This window comes from Orbicella franksi, chromosome 8 (assembly GCF_964199315.1).
Source record: "Orbicella franksi chromosome 8, jaOrbFran1.1, whole genome shotgun sequence".
Lineage (NCBI taxonomy): Eukaryota > Metazoa > Cnidaria > Anthozoa > Scleractinia > Merulinidae > Orbicella > Orbicella franksi.
In genome coordinates, this window is record NC_138152.1 from 7,887,797 (window position 1) to 7,905,272 (window position 17,476).

At 35.7% G+C, this 17,476-nt stretch overlaps 2 protein-coding genes across 2 annotated transcripts in view; both read left to right on the top strand.

Annotated features, from left to right (window-relative positions):
- Positions 1-17,476, top strand: part of LOC145495511 (uromodulin-like) — a 214,892-nt gene that overhangs the window by 57,218 nt on the left and 140,198 nt on the right. The window lies entirely within an intron of this gene.
- Positions 1-17,476, top strand: part of LOC145495624 (uncharacterized) — a 28,310-nt gene that overhangs the window by 7,631 nt on the left and 3,203 nt on the right. The gene's annotated exons all lie outside the window — the stretch shown is intronic.

Consider the following 17,476-nt stretch of genomic DNA (forward strand, 5'->3'; position numbering starts at 1 on the left):
CCCTGGTGGCGGTTGACCAAGCTCCTATCTGCTCATATCTTCGTTGCATGCCTACTGCCTCATCAGTCGCGGACTCTTCCCATAACTTAATCTTATGCGATGAGGTAATGAGTATGCAGTGAGGATATGGTACTAATGAGAGTATACCAATCAAGAAGCTTGATGCGATGAGAAGAAATAGCGAGAATCTGAAGCTGAGTCATCTTGCGCGTAGTTATTTGCGATAAGTAAAACCGGAATTTTGGAAGTTTATTTTCTTCTGTGATCCAAGGTTTAACTGCAGAAAATCCCTTTTAATATCGCTTGAAGACAGTGAATTAGCTTACCTATGTCTTTTATTTCGAATAAAGAAAAAGTTCACATTTACACAAGAATGGCTATCCTTTAGACATATCCAGCAAACCTTGGTAAACGAATTAATTAAATAACAGTATCCTCTTTCCTCATTACAAATGTGCAATTAGAACAGAATTAAAGCATATACGAGCTGTGGTCTGCTGAGTCGTCCGTCATGCGAGAAAGTGACATGATTGGCTCATGTCTGACATCAAAACGTTGTTTTAACTGTGAGTCATATCATGCCATCTTTCATTAGTCGTTGTTAGCTTTTGTTTCAGCATAATTCGACTAGACATCACAGATGATTATTCGATATTATATTGACTTCTATCTGAGAGTGATTAGATAAAGACATCCGTCGCAATTTAAGAATGAGTGTTTCTCTGCTTTTCGTTTTCGTGCCATGGATTTCAGTAATCCTCTGTCCAACTCGGGCGCATGGTGAGTTTGAAAATGTACTATTTACCTGCTTTGTAATTTATATAGATAGTATCTTAATTAAGTTTTCTTCAGTTTAGCTAAAGATGGCTGTTGAAGAATTCTTGATAATTTGGAAAACGAATCGATAGGCAGAAATTATACCTAATTTGTTCGAATTCACATCAAACCCTTTCTATTAGGTCTTACGCGCAGTCAGCCCCATATCTCTCCGCCGTACTGTATTAATCTTGTCAAGCGCGGACATGTGACGAGAATAAAGAAAATCAAGCCTAGCACAGACTGTTAATGTCACGATATTCTGACCAATTTTGTAATTTAAATGATATCTTAGCAGGCCATCTGCTTCTCTTCGAGATCAAGGGTTATAGTTTTAAGTCTTTTGTTTGAATCAGGAGCCAAGACGGTCGCTGATGATCTCCGATTAGCCGTAGATTTGGAAGTGATGTGATAAAATGCTACGCGCATTTGTGCTCATAGCCAATTCATTCTAAAAAAATGATGCATTGTCAAAATCTAGAACGAAGAAGTGAAGCGGCTCTTAAGTCAGCAGCTTTACCTGTAAAATATGAAACGAAACCGACAGCTGTAGAAAAAAAAAAAAAAAGCTGTGTTTACCATCCCTTACCAAAACAGCTGTATTTTTAAACTGTTTTGAACGTATTTTGACGATTTAAACAGTATTTTGAAGTCACGATAGGGTATTTTTGTGCTATTTTGTACAAAATTCAAAATTTTGCTTCTTGTTTGTAATGTATTTCAAGTATAGTTAAAACCTACTTCATGATATTGGAATGATTTTCACTCTGTTTTTAACGTAGTTTGAGCTCAAAACAGGGTTTAAATAGGGGATTTAAAATCTATTTTAATACTATGGCCACAAAAATTTCGTTCAAACAGTTTAAAAATTCTAGTTAAACCCTGTTTTGAAAGTTATGTTGGCAATGGCCGTAGGTTTAAAAAGTATTTTACAAATTTTCAGTGTTAAAATAGTCTTTAAATAGGATATTTAAAATGTAGTTGACATGCCAAGAACATAAAATATGTTTTAAATAGGAAGTTTAAAACTTATTTGAGATAGCAATTCATATTATAAGCTTTAAAATACAACCAAAACATTCTGTTTTAAACATATTTTAAGTTTTAATCAGGCGAGTATACTATTTAAATAGTAGTTTTAAATAATGACAATAATGTCTATCTTAAAAACAGATTTTAAATACACTATTTTTGCACTATTTATAAATCTAGCCCAATGGAAATTTATAATTCAATCAACATAATTTGCATCCCCTTTTTGAAAACTGCTTTAGTGTGTAAGCTTTTAAGACTCTCTCAATATCAAAATCAATCAAAAATTTAGCCAAGCCAAAAACATGAATCTGTGGACAAACAAACCTTTTCGCAAAATAGCACTCTCTTGCCGCCCTGCATGTACATGTATTCCTGTCTTTCTTTTTTTTCGAAGTATCAAGCACTGTTTACAACCAAAATGGCAGGCAAAGACTGAACAACTCCAGGACTTCCCAGAGGAGTTTTTCTATAGGGGTTAAAGTAAATCCCAGTCTTCTCTAAAAGGACATGGTCACAGATGCCATGTTTGTTCACAAGTGAGCTTCAGGTTGAGAGCGTGTGCTAGGCCGCATGTACATGAACAATATATAAGTTCTATCAAAAGTGTCAGCACTTTAAAAATTTACCAGGAGCAATCAAATCTCTGAAAGCAGCAACTAATAACTCAAGGAAAATTGATCCAAGTAATTGGTTGACATTACTTATTACTGATTGGGGCTACTCCTAATGGCAAAACATGCCATCACTCACAAAGTAGACCAGAATTAAGATCTCACAATCAAATCACAAAAAAATCACATCTACTCAATATTAAAAAGAAAATTTCAAGGTACATGTAACTAGCTTGCAGTAATTAGCAAATTATTGATTGTGGTCAGTCATCATGTACGTGCTTCAAGGTTACATAATTACATACATGTAATTTTGGCAGAAAGTGTCCCACTCACAGTGTGCACGTGAAAGATCTCAAAACAAATCACAAGAAATGACAACCAGTGAATGTGAAAAAGAAAATTGCTTGTAGTAATCAGCCAGTTATTTATTGTGGTCCCTCATCATGGTATACATGCTTCAAGATCTTGCAAAAGTGCTGTCACTCACAAAGTGCACCAAAATCAAGATCTCACAACCAAATTCCTTTTTTTTTTTTGTTCTTTCAAACAATTCTTTTTTCCTGTTTCCCATATGAGCAGTTACAGTTTTCCAGATTTGACAGTCATTTAATTTTGAAGTCAAAAGTGGTTTGAACTAATATTTGTGTACAACAGTTTATTCATTATTGTTAGCAATGTAGGAAATCCATTTTTTTTTTTGTCTAAACAGTTGTTAATGATAAAAGTTGTTGTTCCAGTCTGTTATGAGCAGACTTATGTTGAATTTAGTGGTTGGTTTCAATGACAGATGCTGTGACCAGGCTAATATTATGAGAGTCTGTGCTCTGATCTGTTAACAAGAGGCATTCACTACTAACATCACAGCAAGCTGGCAAAAAGCGCCGGTTCCACAATAACTGTGAATAATAATTATTATTGGATGAGGTTGAGCAAAATATCATGATTTGTCAGTGGCAAGCAGATCAATTATTTCCCGAAGCTGAAGGCTGAGGCAAATAATTGATCTGTGACCACCCAGTTTGGTTTCACATTTAAATCACTCTCTGACAGCTCAGCTCAGCGATCTGCCATTTAAATTATTTCACTTGAGAGCTTGGTTTCAATTACGCATGAGAGGAAAATTCAATATTATTTGCAGCAAACACATTTACACGGCACTATGCATGAGCAGATCATTATTTGTAGGCAGTTATTTACACGTCACTTGGTGGGCTCTCAGCCAATGAAAAGGAAGACAAAATGCATCGAATGATAAAAAGTTTTATTTTTCAGTTGTCAACAATAACATTTCAGAACACCTAGAGGCCTTTGCGCATTTGCTTGGATGCCATCTTGCAAACTAGAGCACAAGCTTCAAGATCTCGCGAACAACAACTACCGAACCAAGACTTGGAACATGTCATTATTAATTATGTACATGAATCAACTGCATTATCCACTTACCCATTCATTCATGTCCTAGTGGGCTATTCTGTAACTGGTTAAATTTACTCTGTTTCTTGAAAATGTTACAAGCAAAAGCGAATAAAGAACCCTCACTGGACCACATAAAAATGCCTTGGTGGTAAATCACACTGGTTCCGCAAATCTTTCCCAACTTAATTGTTTCATCTGCTTCAGTTTCTTGCAAAGAATGAAATACTTCAGCTACATGTAGTTTTCTGTGTTTTCATCCTTCTCTTATTACTTTGTCCTCTTATCTTTCATTATTTTTTCTTCTTCTTGCCAGGTAATTTCTTCTTCCTGAACCTTTGTTGCGCTTAACCATATTTTTTGGAAATATATCAACCTGCCACATAAATATAGTGCATTCATCTAGTCAAAAATCTGTTGAATTTGAACTACACTGAATGCTTGTCTATCCCCCACTGAAGGTCAAAACTAACATGTGCATGGGGAGAAGTCCCTATCACTAGGCCCTTCAACCATTTTCCAGAGCCCCTTTGTGTGAATATCATTTTTGCCAAGAAATCTACACCCATAATATAGAAGAATGAAAATAATTAAAGTAAAATTAACGATAGAAACAATAGGACGAATACAGGTTGAGTGACACCTAAAGTCGCAACCAAAATGCAAGGATTCGACTGTTCATGGCAGGCTTGATTCAAGCTTGGATTTCATGTGTTATAGCATGCAATTACTCAATACATGAACATGTGTACAACACATTCTTGCACGACAACAAAGTGCGATTCCATTCATTCGAATGTCCCAATTTTGTTCTTCGAGTGTTCGGACCCAATCGTTCGATTAAGTTCGATTGATTTCGATAAAGTTCGTTTAATCGAACGTTCCATTTGGTACGTGATTAGTTACGTCTGGAGCAAAGCCATGCATCTAAGAGAAAGCTTCTTTTACGAATAAACATTTGGCGCATCCAAACAAGGGTATCCGGTCGTTTCGCCAACGTCCTAAGTCGCTTCGCCAACGTCCCACTGGTCAATTCGCCAACGTCTAAATAAAAGTTTACCTTCACTTGTGTGTGTTGTATCAGGCTTGTATCAGACAATAAACTTAAACGAATTCAACGTAGTGTCACTTGGAATATCCAGGCTAAGCTATTTGTAAGCTGGGAAGAGTACGAGAACAACGAAAAGACTGCCACCCAACTACTCCAGACTTGCGCTCGGCTTAACGGAACAGCTCGTGCGTATTAGAACTTCTCTGTAAATAGGATAAATTGGTTTCAGATAAATATAGGTTTCAATCAGGTTTTGTAAATAGGTTTCATAGGTTTTTTGTGCTTGTAAATATTTGATACTATATACTGTAATGAAATTGCTGTTGTTATTTACTTGACGTTCCATTTTATTTCAAACTCGATATATTATAAGGTTGGAAAATTAAAACAAACTCTGTATGCTTTTGAAAAAGGAAAAGATATAATGTTAATTTACATCGTAATGCATTATCAGCGAATTGGAAGCCATCGGACTATGGTATTCAACAGTCAATTTTCACCGTGAAAATTACCGCGATGTAGCGCCCACGAGCCGGCTTGTGAAACTGTCAAAAACATGCAAATTGATCTCAAGGCAGTCAAGCGAAACTGGCAGTGACTTAAAATTTCTTGACCCAAGGATCACTCAAGGATCAGGATTGCATTCCAAACATCAATAAACAGCTTTTTTTTTTTTCGTTTATAGTACTGGATATCTGACGTTGGCGAATTGACCAGTAGGACGTTGGCGAAACGACTTAGGACGTTGGCGAATCGACTAAGACGTTGGCGAACGAGTCGTTGGCGAAACGACTCGTTGGCGAAACGACCGCAATTCCAAACAAGAAATCGCCAAGCATTACCCGCGTATGTCTCAATGTAAAATACCTGAAAATAAGCTTGAAAAAGTTACGAGGGTTGTAAACAAAAAAAATGAAGTTTAAGCAGATAAAATAAACAGATACCGTACCGTTAAAAATCCTGGGCTAAGAACTATATCCAATGTGGCGATCGATGCGATCCCCTTGCTTCGTTTTGGCGGTCGTAACTTTTGGCGCAAACGGATTTTCCGGTCGATTTTCCGCTGACCCGCCGGTGCAATACTCTGATGCGAGCATTTTGGTCAGCTGTGATTGCATGAAACATCATGTGAGTGACCACGTGACTTGTTTCCATTTCAAAATTGCTGTGTAAAACGGAGGTTTCGTTCCAGTCGTTTAAAACCAGTGCAACAGTTCATTTGTTTGTTTTTTTTACCTTTTACTGGACGAAAAGTTAAGGGACCGAACCGAATCATATGACTCGTGGGTGCAGCGACCATGATTTATCTTTCTGATAGACTTCAACTTGGTAATGTCTCAAGGAAATGGAGATAAGCCGACCATCTTCTGTCTTGGTGCGTCTTTCATTCGAAAAGATGCATGCGCATGTAAATACATGTAACATATCTGTAACCACATCAGCTGTTTTATCGAATTAGATGATTGCCTGTGAAACATAGATCTGAATTTTGAATTGTTCTTCGTCCAGTCTACATAATTAGGTACTGTTCTATATACATGTATGATCGGTTATATGGCAGTTATATGTTTGCAACTGTGTATGCCATTTTTGTGCAGCCGTAAATTACTCATCCATTGTGATCATTTTACTATCTTGACACGGCATAAACTGATCGATCTCTTCGTAGGGAAATTAAAGTGCGAGCTGTGGAAGTTGAATCAAACAGTTTGTTTTTCTTCAAGTGGAAAGGCAACTTTATAGACTTAACATGATAACAAAACATACATGGAGGCTAAAATATTAAACCCTGCAATAACTAAACAATGCAGTAAATAATTTTGTTTTTATTTTCAGCTTTGAGAAACAGGAGATGGAGAGTGGTGCTGCCCTGTTAGGGCCAAAGTCTCTGTGAGTTTGATAGGGGTCTTTCAACTGCCTTCCGGTTACAAAGTTATTGCTGCAATTCTGCAATCGTTGGTAAATTTTTAAAGGAGGAAATAACTAAATTTAGGGTTAGAAAGGAAGCTATATGTAGCTACTACAGTCATGCCACATCAGTGAAAGTACAGTTGTTTCTTGTTGGAAATGAATGAACGTTACAACTTGATGGGATAATTTTTGTTAACTGGTAAATAATAATATTATCGATCATATATTACATACACTGCGGCTACAAAGTTTATTTCAAGGGGAACATGGTATGCATTAATTAATTCTTTCATGATTGAATACTGTGGTCTTTGTAAAACTTTACCTCAAATTGCACATGACCTTGACTTGTGACAGCTTGGGTTCCCTATAACTTACCGCAAGTGGTTTTGGTTTATTAAGCTTCATCTTGCGAGGGCCGGAAAAAAAATGAAATCTAGCTGCCCAGTGGGCCAGTATATTTTAGTTTTCAGTTGGCTCCACTAAAATATTACTAATGCCCAATGGGCATGTAGGGTTCATGCCTTATCAACTACATCATTTACTAGTTGCTGTCTATATTCAGTGATAGACTATAACAAAATGAGTTTACTGGCACTATGAAACTAGGTGAAAGAAACTACCAACAGTGACAATTGTTGTGTCAGATACAAAGTATGCTTGGATTTTAAATTAATCCATGCTTTCAACTCACTGTTTTGCTCATCTTGCAGTCTTAAGTTTTGAAATAGGCTTTGATTGGAAATTATCATTCACAAGATTATATGTACTGAGGCTAATTTCACTTGCCCACCTGACCAGACCTCCAAACTTCCATTTTCACGTGCCAAGAGCAAAATTTACTTTCCCCAGGCGATGGGATGTGGGTTTTTCCCTGCCCTGCTTGCTAAGACTACGAGTATTCCCTCTTTGGCTTAGGGCCTCTTCATATGAGCCCGGTCAACCAGCCTGGCTCATTTTCTGAGATCTCACCTGGCCACTCTTTCCTTCGTAAAAATTTTGATGTGTTCATATATGTATGAGAAGCCAGGCTGGCCCGGTTACGGAGATCTCAGTTTTTGCGTCCAAGATCTCAGTGACCAGGATGAAAATTTTCCCATATGAACACTCCAGCCCGGGTAACCAGGACGAAACTTTTTAGGCAAAATAGCTTCGCTTTTGCAACACAGCACTTGGCCAGCTACCTCGCTCATACGAAGAGGCCCTTAGTCTATGTATCATGCGTGACACAAAAGAAAATCAACATATTTTTCTTGCTGTTTTCATTTGCATCACACACAATAGACTAAGCGAAAGAGGCCGGGACTACTCATAGTCTGAATATCTGTAGGCCCAATAAGATGGCACAGCTTTAATTGCTACATGCACTTGTACATGTACATAAAACAAGTCCATGACTCAAAATCAAACCCACAACTTGCTTGCAACTGTAACATGGACCACATAAATGATGCAGGGTTTAGTTGCAGCCTCAGACATTGCTCAGTGATGAAAGATGAACAAAACCTTTGCACAACATGATCATCACCTACTAAATTTACAAAAGTCACACATAATGAGTTGTACCCTCTAAATTGGCCTAACGGTTCCCTTGATTAGAAGTGATTGATGCATGTACTGCATGTACGTTTACAATGTATATAGTTCCCATGTACAGACCAGGGTTGTCATTAATTTTTTAGTCACCTGTAGCCTTATTCTCCACACCCATAGCAAATTTGTTACTTTGTGGGTGATTTCTCTAAACAACAGGGAATTTCACCTGTAGCATCAAGGGAAAATCAAGCATACTCAGCCATAACAGGCGTTACGGCTTACAACCCTTAATGACAGCCCTGCAGACATAGCATACCAGTACAAGTAAATAACCTGTATTTAGTCTTAAAATGAGTGATATAGAAGATGTTTTATACTAAGTAATGGACCCTTAGCCTCAAGTTCTCAATTGGTATTGATACATGCATGTTCCTTTGACTCCTTTACATTGTTTGCAATTCTTCTTAACAAAGAAAATATGTACCACTGATGATGGCCGTACACTCAAAAATGTTTTGGTTTTTAAAACTGTAGTAACTTTTAGCCTTTTATACATGTACAGTAGACAAAAAAAATATTATCGCAGGCTCAACTGTTATTACAGCTTTTCATATACAGATACAGTAAGTGTAGAGCTACATACATTGATTATACAAGTAAAGAAAGAAGTAGAGCCAAGCACCCCCATTAAGCTTGAGTTTGCCCTACACTTACTTCTAGCATGTCATGTGTTGTTCACAGCTAGAGCAAAGTTACATGTAAGTTTAAGATTTTTTTGGCACTATTGTTATGCTGTTTTGACACTATTTTTGAACTATTTTAATACTATTTTTATACTATTTTTACAGTATTTTCATACTGTTTTTAGACTATTTTGTGCTATTTTAATGCTGTTTTATACTATATTACTGTATGCCATTTCTAGACTATTTTAAAGCTATTTTCATATATTTATATCGTATTTGACATATTTTTTTCATATATGATCCACTTTAATTTTTAAACTGTTTAAAGTACTATTGAAATATGTTTTGAGACAGTGGATTTCAATAGTGTTTTAAACAGGTTTTAACACCTTTAAAATCAGTCGAAAAATATGTTAAAAATATAATTTTGCACCTATTTTAAACCTATTTTGTACAAAATACTTTTAAAATTGTCATTTAAACTAGTTTAAAAATAGTCTTGCAGATTAAAAGCTGTTTTTAAAACGATTTGTGTCCTGTTTTTATTCCGAATGCTGTGTTCCTCGAGAGATTTTTAAAGTAGTTACAGACTATTTTAATTTTATTTTTAAACTTAGCAAAGGATTTCGAGTTTTGGAATTTTAACTATATTTTTAAAAGCTTTTCAAAATACATTTCAAACTTTGTTTCAATAGTGTTTTAAACAGGTTTAAACACCATTAAAGGCAGTCGAAAACTACGTTAAAAATACACTTTTCGCCCTGTTTTTAATCTATTTCATAAAATAGGTTTAAAACAGTTTTTAAAAATAGTATTTACATACATTTAAAATAGTGTTAGGTTTGGTAAGGGCATGATAAAAGGTTGATGCTGAGTATTTTCCTCTTCATTGGAAAAAGTGTGTCTAACAGTTAACTTGAGGTGCTTACCGTAAATCCTTGAACAATCACTCGATCCTTTTAAGTCTTGTAAACAATGTCGAAATTGTATTAATTCAGTTATCAAATTATCAAACTACTTTAATATTCTTATCTTGTGACGTGAACATAATTTTACTTTGTATCATATGTATATAATCGATGCTTTGAATTAAAATAGTCGGTTTCTTAGCAAAAGAAGCATAATGTTCCCTACCTTTTCTTAGCCTGTAATTCAAATTGCATGCTAGAGGAAGTTAATTTGCTACCGTTTGTTTAAAACCACCCGCAATGCAGGCTAATTTGCGCAAGCAACAGAAATCTGTTCTATTATTTATTTGTTCGGTTATTCAGCTCGTACTTGTAGGAAGTTTTACTTCCATAATCCGATAGAAACACAAAACTCGAAAAAAATCTCGCGAAAGTATCCGAAAAAAGTGTGTAAAAAGAAACTAAATAGGAACATCAAATTTTATTATATTCTTATTAACAGTGTAATGAAGAAAATGGCTCTGATCATGATGTTTACCTACCGCTAATTTGAAATAACTCTCTCAGCGGAGGTTGACGCAAGAGGTCTTGACGCAAGGGTAAAAATCTTATAGAATTAAATGCTAATCCTGCCAAAGATGAAGACCCACTCTCGTTTAAATTTGCCATACATACAACTGTACCTAAAAAAATACGTTCATGATGCAGATTTAACAAAGTTTTCGTTTCCGTATAATTAACAATTTCCTTGGCAATCTATTTTCTGTCTTCTTGCACGAAACTTCTTCTTAAAAAATAATCAGCCCTAACAGTCGACCAAACAGAAGCTAATAATTCGAAGGAACGGTTCCTCCTTTTTCTATGAACTAAAAACGCGAGTTCTAAACCTATTATTTTTTGAACAAAACTTGAAAAGCTAATAGGCACCTCTTTCCTTATCAGAATATTAATATGCTGTCTGCATAGACAGGTGGCAAGAACAAGGTGGATATTATATCGATGTAACACCAAATCCTCACAAGGACAATTACTTATAAATGTATGATGATTAGTAGTGAGAATTTACGCTTCATCTCGGGGACGGATAGATTAAAAAAAAACATGTCGCCCCTCGCACTTTTAAAAGTCGATTTCAATTTACGTTCTTCCCTAATTACCACTTAATTACGACTTCGAGGTGCCCAGTGTCCCAAGATTAGTGTCCAATGTGGTATAAAGAAGGAATGCACCAGAAGTTCGAGTAACAAATAGTAAAAAAAGAAAACGTACCCAGATTATTTACATGGTATTGCAAACTTCTGTGCGACTGTTTTAAATATCTTCCCAAAATTAACTTTTAACAAGCAGGTCATAATTCAAGACCAGTAAGCTATTTTCTCTGACATTTTCGTTCCAAAAAAGAAAAAAAAAAAAAAAACCGTCAAATGATCTTGAAGTTTTCGTACGCGGGGTTTCTTCAGTACGTCCACCTTGTTTGCCACCGTAATATCATCTCTCCTGAATGAATGAATGCCGAATGAACGAACGAACGAATATATTGAGACGAGCACGAGCTGCCAATAAATTAAATGAATTTTACCATTAATTTGAACGTCTCCTAACAACAGATGAGCTAAGCCACAAGTTTGCTTGCGAGCAACCAAATGTTCATGCATGCTTAAATTACTTGCTAAAATTTGCAAGCTGCGTTGCCTTTAAAGTGCCTATGAAATAAAAAAAAATGTTGCCTACTTGAAAGGCTTCTGAAAGTAAAGAACAATGTCGTTTTCCTGGCCTTTCCTGTTTAAAAAATAACATCATATAGAAAAACGTGAACCTCATTAACATTATATAACTAAACGGAGCTTGAGGCCTGCACTGAACTTTTCTGCAAGATGTGGCATGCTCGTCAAAACAAAAGCTTTATTATCGCTAAAAGCTTTTTTCCTTCCCGCATTCGACGCAAGTAGAAAAGCATAAAACTGGCACTAGGGTGTTGAAAACCCATCGACGTAAACCCAGCTTTGAGGAGCGTGGTGAAGCTAAAACTTCATAACTCTCTTTCAAATTTGCCCACATGCATTTTTTTTAAATATAGTTTTACTCAACCATATGCTGTTCTCCTCAGTAGTTTACTGACATACATTTTTACATATAGCAGTTGGGAGAAACTGCTTGAATATCAGGAAGATGTATGTCACTTTTACCGTAATCATCTTCTTTAGTTAAAACATCTTAACGAGAATGCTCATGATTTAATAAGTACTTCAATCATGTAGAGAAATTTGTGCTGATCGTTATTGAAACTTGAAGGGATAACGCTCTATAAAGAGATACATGCAAGTCGTAGTTCTTCTTGTAGAAAACAAAGCTGATCGACAGTCTGAGGATAAAGGATGGGCCGAGCAATCAGTTTTCCACACGTCTAATCTAACTTTATAAATTCGTCATCTTTCAAGAGAGAACAAAGGTTCTCTACTGGAACAGCTTCTTTATTTTCCTTACAAATGTTAAACATAAGTTGTTGATTTAACGCTTTTCATAATTTCGGGATTAGCAAGCTACATTGTACATGTCATGGACTCACTGGACATCTTCTTCCTTGCATTAAGCGCTTGAAAATTCACGAAAGAGAAACCTTCTCTACAGGAAGTGCTGCTTTATTTTCCTTGTATTTGTAAACATTAAGTTCTAAGTAGCCTTTATTTCGATAATTTCGGGATTAGTTTAACTCGCCACTCTAACCAATTTGTGATAGGGTGGTAAATGTATTTGGTGATATTTCAATTATATTGCAGATTTAAGTTCAACAAACGTTTATTTAGTAGACAAGGTTCGCACTTTTCATAAAGCGAAAATAAAATGTCTCTTAGCTTTGGTAGAATAGTCAGCTTAATTAACGTACATGATGGTGGGCAAACTAAACACATCTGTTGCGTATTTACCTCAATTCGCCTTAATTTAGGTCACGTTAACTTCAAATACCTCAATTAACATGAGTATTAATTTCCTTTAGAAAATGGACCTTCTAAGAACTGCACTTTAGTAAGTTTGGTTGCGTGTTTTATTATGTATTTCTCACAGCCTTTGAGCGAATCGTCTTTAAATAGAAACGTAAACTCCTCGAAACACGACGGCGTCAAACTGTGCAAACAAACAACTGGTCGAATGATGAACACTTTTCCATTAACACACGTAAATCTAAAGTGCTTGTACTTTAAAATCTCTATCTTTCTCGTTCTTTGCTTGTTGGAGACTCCAAAGGTTTTTGGGAAGAAGGAATTATAGCCTTTTGCATGAGACAAGAGATAATTTTCAATTACTTTAATGGAACAAGTGATGTCTTGGAACTATCAACAGAAACTTGATATCAAGGGGCAAAATTGCATAAATTCAAAGTTTTAAGGCATTGGTAGGAAGTGTAAACTCCGATTAGGAAATCTGTCGTCGTTTACTTTATTGATTCTTGAGTAGCTTTCTCTCCCAATAGTCTTTCACATGTCTGGGTATTCAACATGTACACTTTCTCATTGTAGAATGTACAAATTTACGGGCAAACACGCGGGATGAAAAAGGGATATCATTAAGGAAGGTTACCGTCTCAATAAACTATATATGATGTTCAAAAAAAAAAAATAATAACATTCAAACAAATGAAAGTATAACAATAAAATATCTAGATGCAAGACTAAATAGCGGAAATATGAAACTGAATCATCGCTGCGTTCAGTTTAAGAAAGAATATTATTTCTTAGAAGGAAAACCGAAATTTGAGAAATTTATTTTCTTCATTGATCTGAGGTTTAACTGCAGATAATTTATTCAATCAACGCTTGAGGACAGTGAATTAGCGTAACGACCTTAACCATGCCTTTTATTTTGATAAAAAGCAAAACAAAACAAAACAAAACAAAACAACTAAAACTCAAGCTTTCACTAGAGTGGTTCTCCTTCAAATGTATTCAGTAACCAACCTACATGTAGGTAAATAAATTAACTAAAGAACCGTATTCTATTTACTCATTAAAAATGCACAATCAGAGCAGAAAGTTTATACGTACTTTGTGGAGTGCAGTCTCTTGTCAAGTTAATAAGTAACATGATTGGTTTACGTCTGTTATCTGAGCACTGTTTTAAATTTAAGCCATATCATGCCATCTTTCAGTAGTCGTTGGTAGCTTTTGCTGGAGCTTAATTCGACAAGACACCACTGGTGACTATTCAATACTTTATTGACTTGTATCTGAGACTTATTAAGTGGAGACATCCGCCGCAAGTTAAGAATGAGTTTCTCTCTGCTTTTCGTTCTCGTGTCATGGATTTCAGTAATCCCTTGTCCAACTCGGGCGCAGGGTGAGTTTAAAAAAATTTCCTCTTTACCTGCTTTGTATTTTATAGATGCTATCTTAATTTCTAAGTCAGCGTTCCCCAGTTTGGTTAAAGATGGCTGTTAAAGGATTCTTGATAATTTGGGAAACGAATCTTTAGTCGGAAATTATACTTAGACTAATATGTTCGAATAAGCATCACATTGTTTCCATTCTGTCTTACGCTGAGTCAGTGCCGTATCTCTCTGTACCGCATTAATCCTGGGAAGCGCGGACGTATGACGAGAATAAAGGAAATCAAGCGTAGCATAAACTGATATTGTCACAATAGTCTTTTGAAAATTAAGTGATATGTAAGCAAGCCTATCTACTTCTCTTTGTGATCGAGGGTTAGTCTGTAGTCCACTGGTTGAATCGGGAACCAAGACATTCGCTGATGATCTCTGATTAGTCGTAGATTTGGAAGCGATGTGATAGAATGCTACACCCGTTTGTCTTCATAACCAGTTAAATAATTCCAAAAAGTGCCGCATTGTCAGCATGTAAAACGAGGAAGTGAGACAAATCTTAAACTAGCTTTACCTCTAATACATAAAAAGGCAAATGACAACAGTTTGAAGAAACCATGTTTCCTTGATTAAAGGTTAAGCTGAGCATTTTCCTCTTCATTGGAAAGTGTGTCTAACAGTTAACTAGAGCTGCTTACTGTAAATCCTTGGACAGTCACTCGATCTTTTTAAGTCTAATAAACAATATCTCGTATGAGATACGTGCGTCATTTGAATACCATATCATGTATACGATACGTGCATCAGCCGTGTTTACCAAATTCAAATTACTTCAATTTTCTTATCTTGTGTTTTAAACCTGATTTTACTTTGTGATACATGTATGTACGGCTCATGCTTTTTATTAAAACAGTCCGTTTCCTAGCGCGAGTAGAATAATCAATTCTGCAATTTTTTGGCCTGTAGATCGAAACTCAAAGATTTCAGAGGAAGTTGCTGCTGTTTCTCAAAAATCACCCAAAAGCCAGGCAAATTTTTGAGCAGACAAGAGAACTCTGATGTGATATTTATTTGTTCGGTTTGGTGTTCGTTCATGTACAAGCCTTCCTTGTGAAATGCGATACAAACGCAGAACCTGAGAAAGCGCTGTTGACATTGTGATGGCACGAGTAAAGAGAATTAATATTATGATTTTTCTTCATTTTCTTGCATTTTTTCCCGAGGAAAAGGAATTTAAAACATAGTATAAATTAACTTGAATTCAAGATCGTGCAGTGGGTAATAGTCAGGTGCTTGAATATGTATGATAAAAAGAGGAAATTTAAGGTGTGTTAACGCGCACAATTCAAGGAGTGTTAAAGTGCACAATTTAATGAGTAGTATAGTGTGGGATTTAAGGAGTCTTATTGTGTACAATTTAAGGAGCCTTAAAATGCGCAATTTAAGGATTGTTAAAGTGCACAATTTTAAGAGTCTTAAAGTGCGTAATTTAAGGAGTGTTTAGTTGCACAAATTAAGGAGCCTTAAATTGCGGAATTTCTAGAGCCTCAATGTGCGTAATTTAAGGAGCCTTAAAGTGCACAATTTAAGGAGTCTTAAACTGCGCTATTAAAGGAGTCTTAAAGTGCGCAATTTAAGAAGTCTTAAAGTGCGCTTTTTAAACAGTCTTCAAGTGCGCAATTCAAGGGGTCTTTAAGTGCGCTATTTAAGTTGTGTTAAAGTGTGCAATTTTAGGAGTCTTAAAGTGCGTAATTTAAGAAGTGTTTAACTGCGCAAATTAAGGAGTCTTGAATTGCACAATTTTAGGAGTCTTAAATTGCGCAATTTCAGGAGTCTTAATGTGCGTAACATAAGAAGCCTTAAACTGCACAACTTAAGGAGCCTTAAATCGTGCTATTTAAGGAGTCTTAGAGTGCGCTGTTTAAGTAGTCTTAAAGTGCGTAATTTAAGAAGTCTTAAAGTGCGCTATTTATAAACAGTCTTAAAGTGCGCAATTCAAGGAGTCTTAAAGTGTACTATTTGAGGAGTCTTAAAGAGCGCAAGTTAAGGAGTGTTAAAGAACGCAATTGAAGGAGTCTGAAAGTACATACGTTAAGGAGTGTTAAAGTGCGCAACTGAAAGAGTCTTAAAGTGTTTAATTTAAGGAGTGATAAGCGCCCAATGAAACTTGAAACTAGATATATTACGTAAAGCATTTTTTGGTGATTTTACGAAAGCTTTAATAAAGAAGACTTGGCCCAGATACTGATAATGTTCCAAATTGTTTCTGTGGTTCAGGACCAATTTACAGAAACACTCGTGAAAGTATCAGAAAAATGCATAAAAAAAGCTGGATAGGAATACAGAATTTTATCTTATTTTTCACCCACAGTGTAACGACTAAAATTGTCGTGATTCTCATCATTACCCACCGCTAATTTAAAATAACAATACTGTTAGTAGAGGTTGTTTAAGCGCAAATTCTAAAGAAAAGTTTGCCAGGGTCTAGACCCAATAGTAAAAGTGTTATCGAATTAAATGCGAATTATTTTGTAAAAATTTGCCAAAGATTAAAATCGATGATGATGTAAATCCGACATAGATGTCGTGTCTCGTACTAATTAGCCATTTCCAAATTTAAGGCAATCTAATTTCTCTCTTGCAACACGGAAATTTTCTCGAAGACTTGATCTGACCTATCAGTCAACAAAAGCTAATATTAGGAGGGGACGGTTCCTTCTTCTGCCGTTGAGCGAAATTTCGGGTTCCAGAACTACTAATTTTTTTAAAACTAAACTTGAAAAGCTTGTTCAGCACTCGCTATTGTCAGAATATTAACAGGCTGTCTAAATAGAGAGTTGGCAAAAAACAAAAAAAAAACAAAAAAAAAAAACAAAAAAAACATGGGTACTTTGTTGAAATACCTCCAAATTCTCACAAAGACAGTAACTGAGAAATGTGTGATGCTTAGATAGGAGAATTTACGCTTGATATCGGCAATGAGAAGATTACAAAACAAGCCGTCACTTGCACTACGTTGTTCTCTAATTATTACTAAATTACGACTTCGAGGTGTCCAGTCTTCTAAATATTCGTAGTTTGCTATTTCATTTAAACACCAAGTAAGTGATTTAAGCATCAGGGTGGAATTTTTAAGAAAAAATTCACCTGAGGTACGAGTAGCATGTAAACAAACACTTTGTACTGAGATT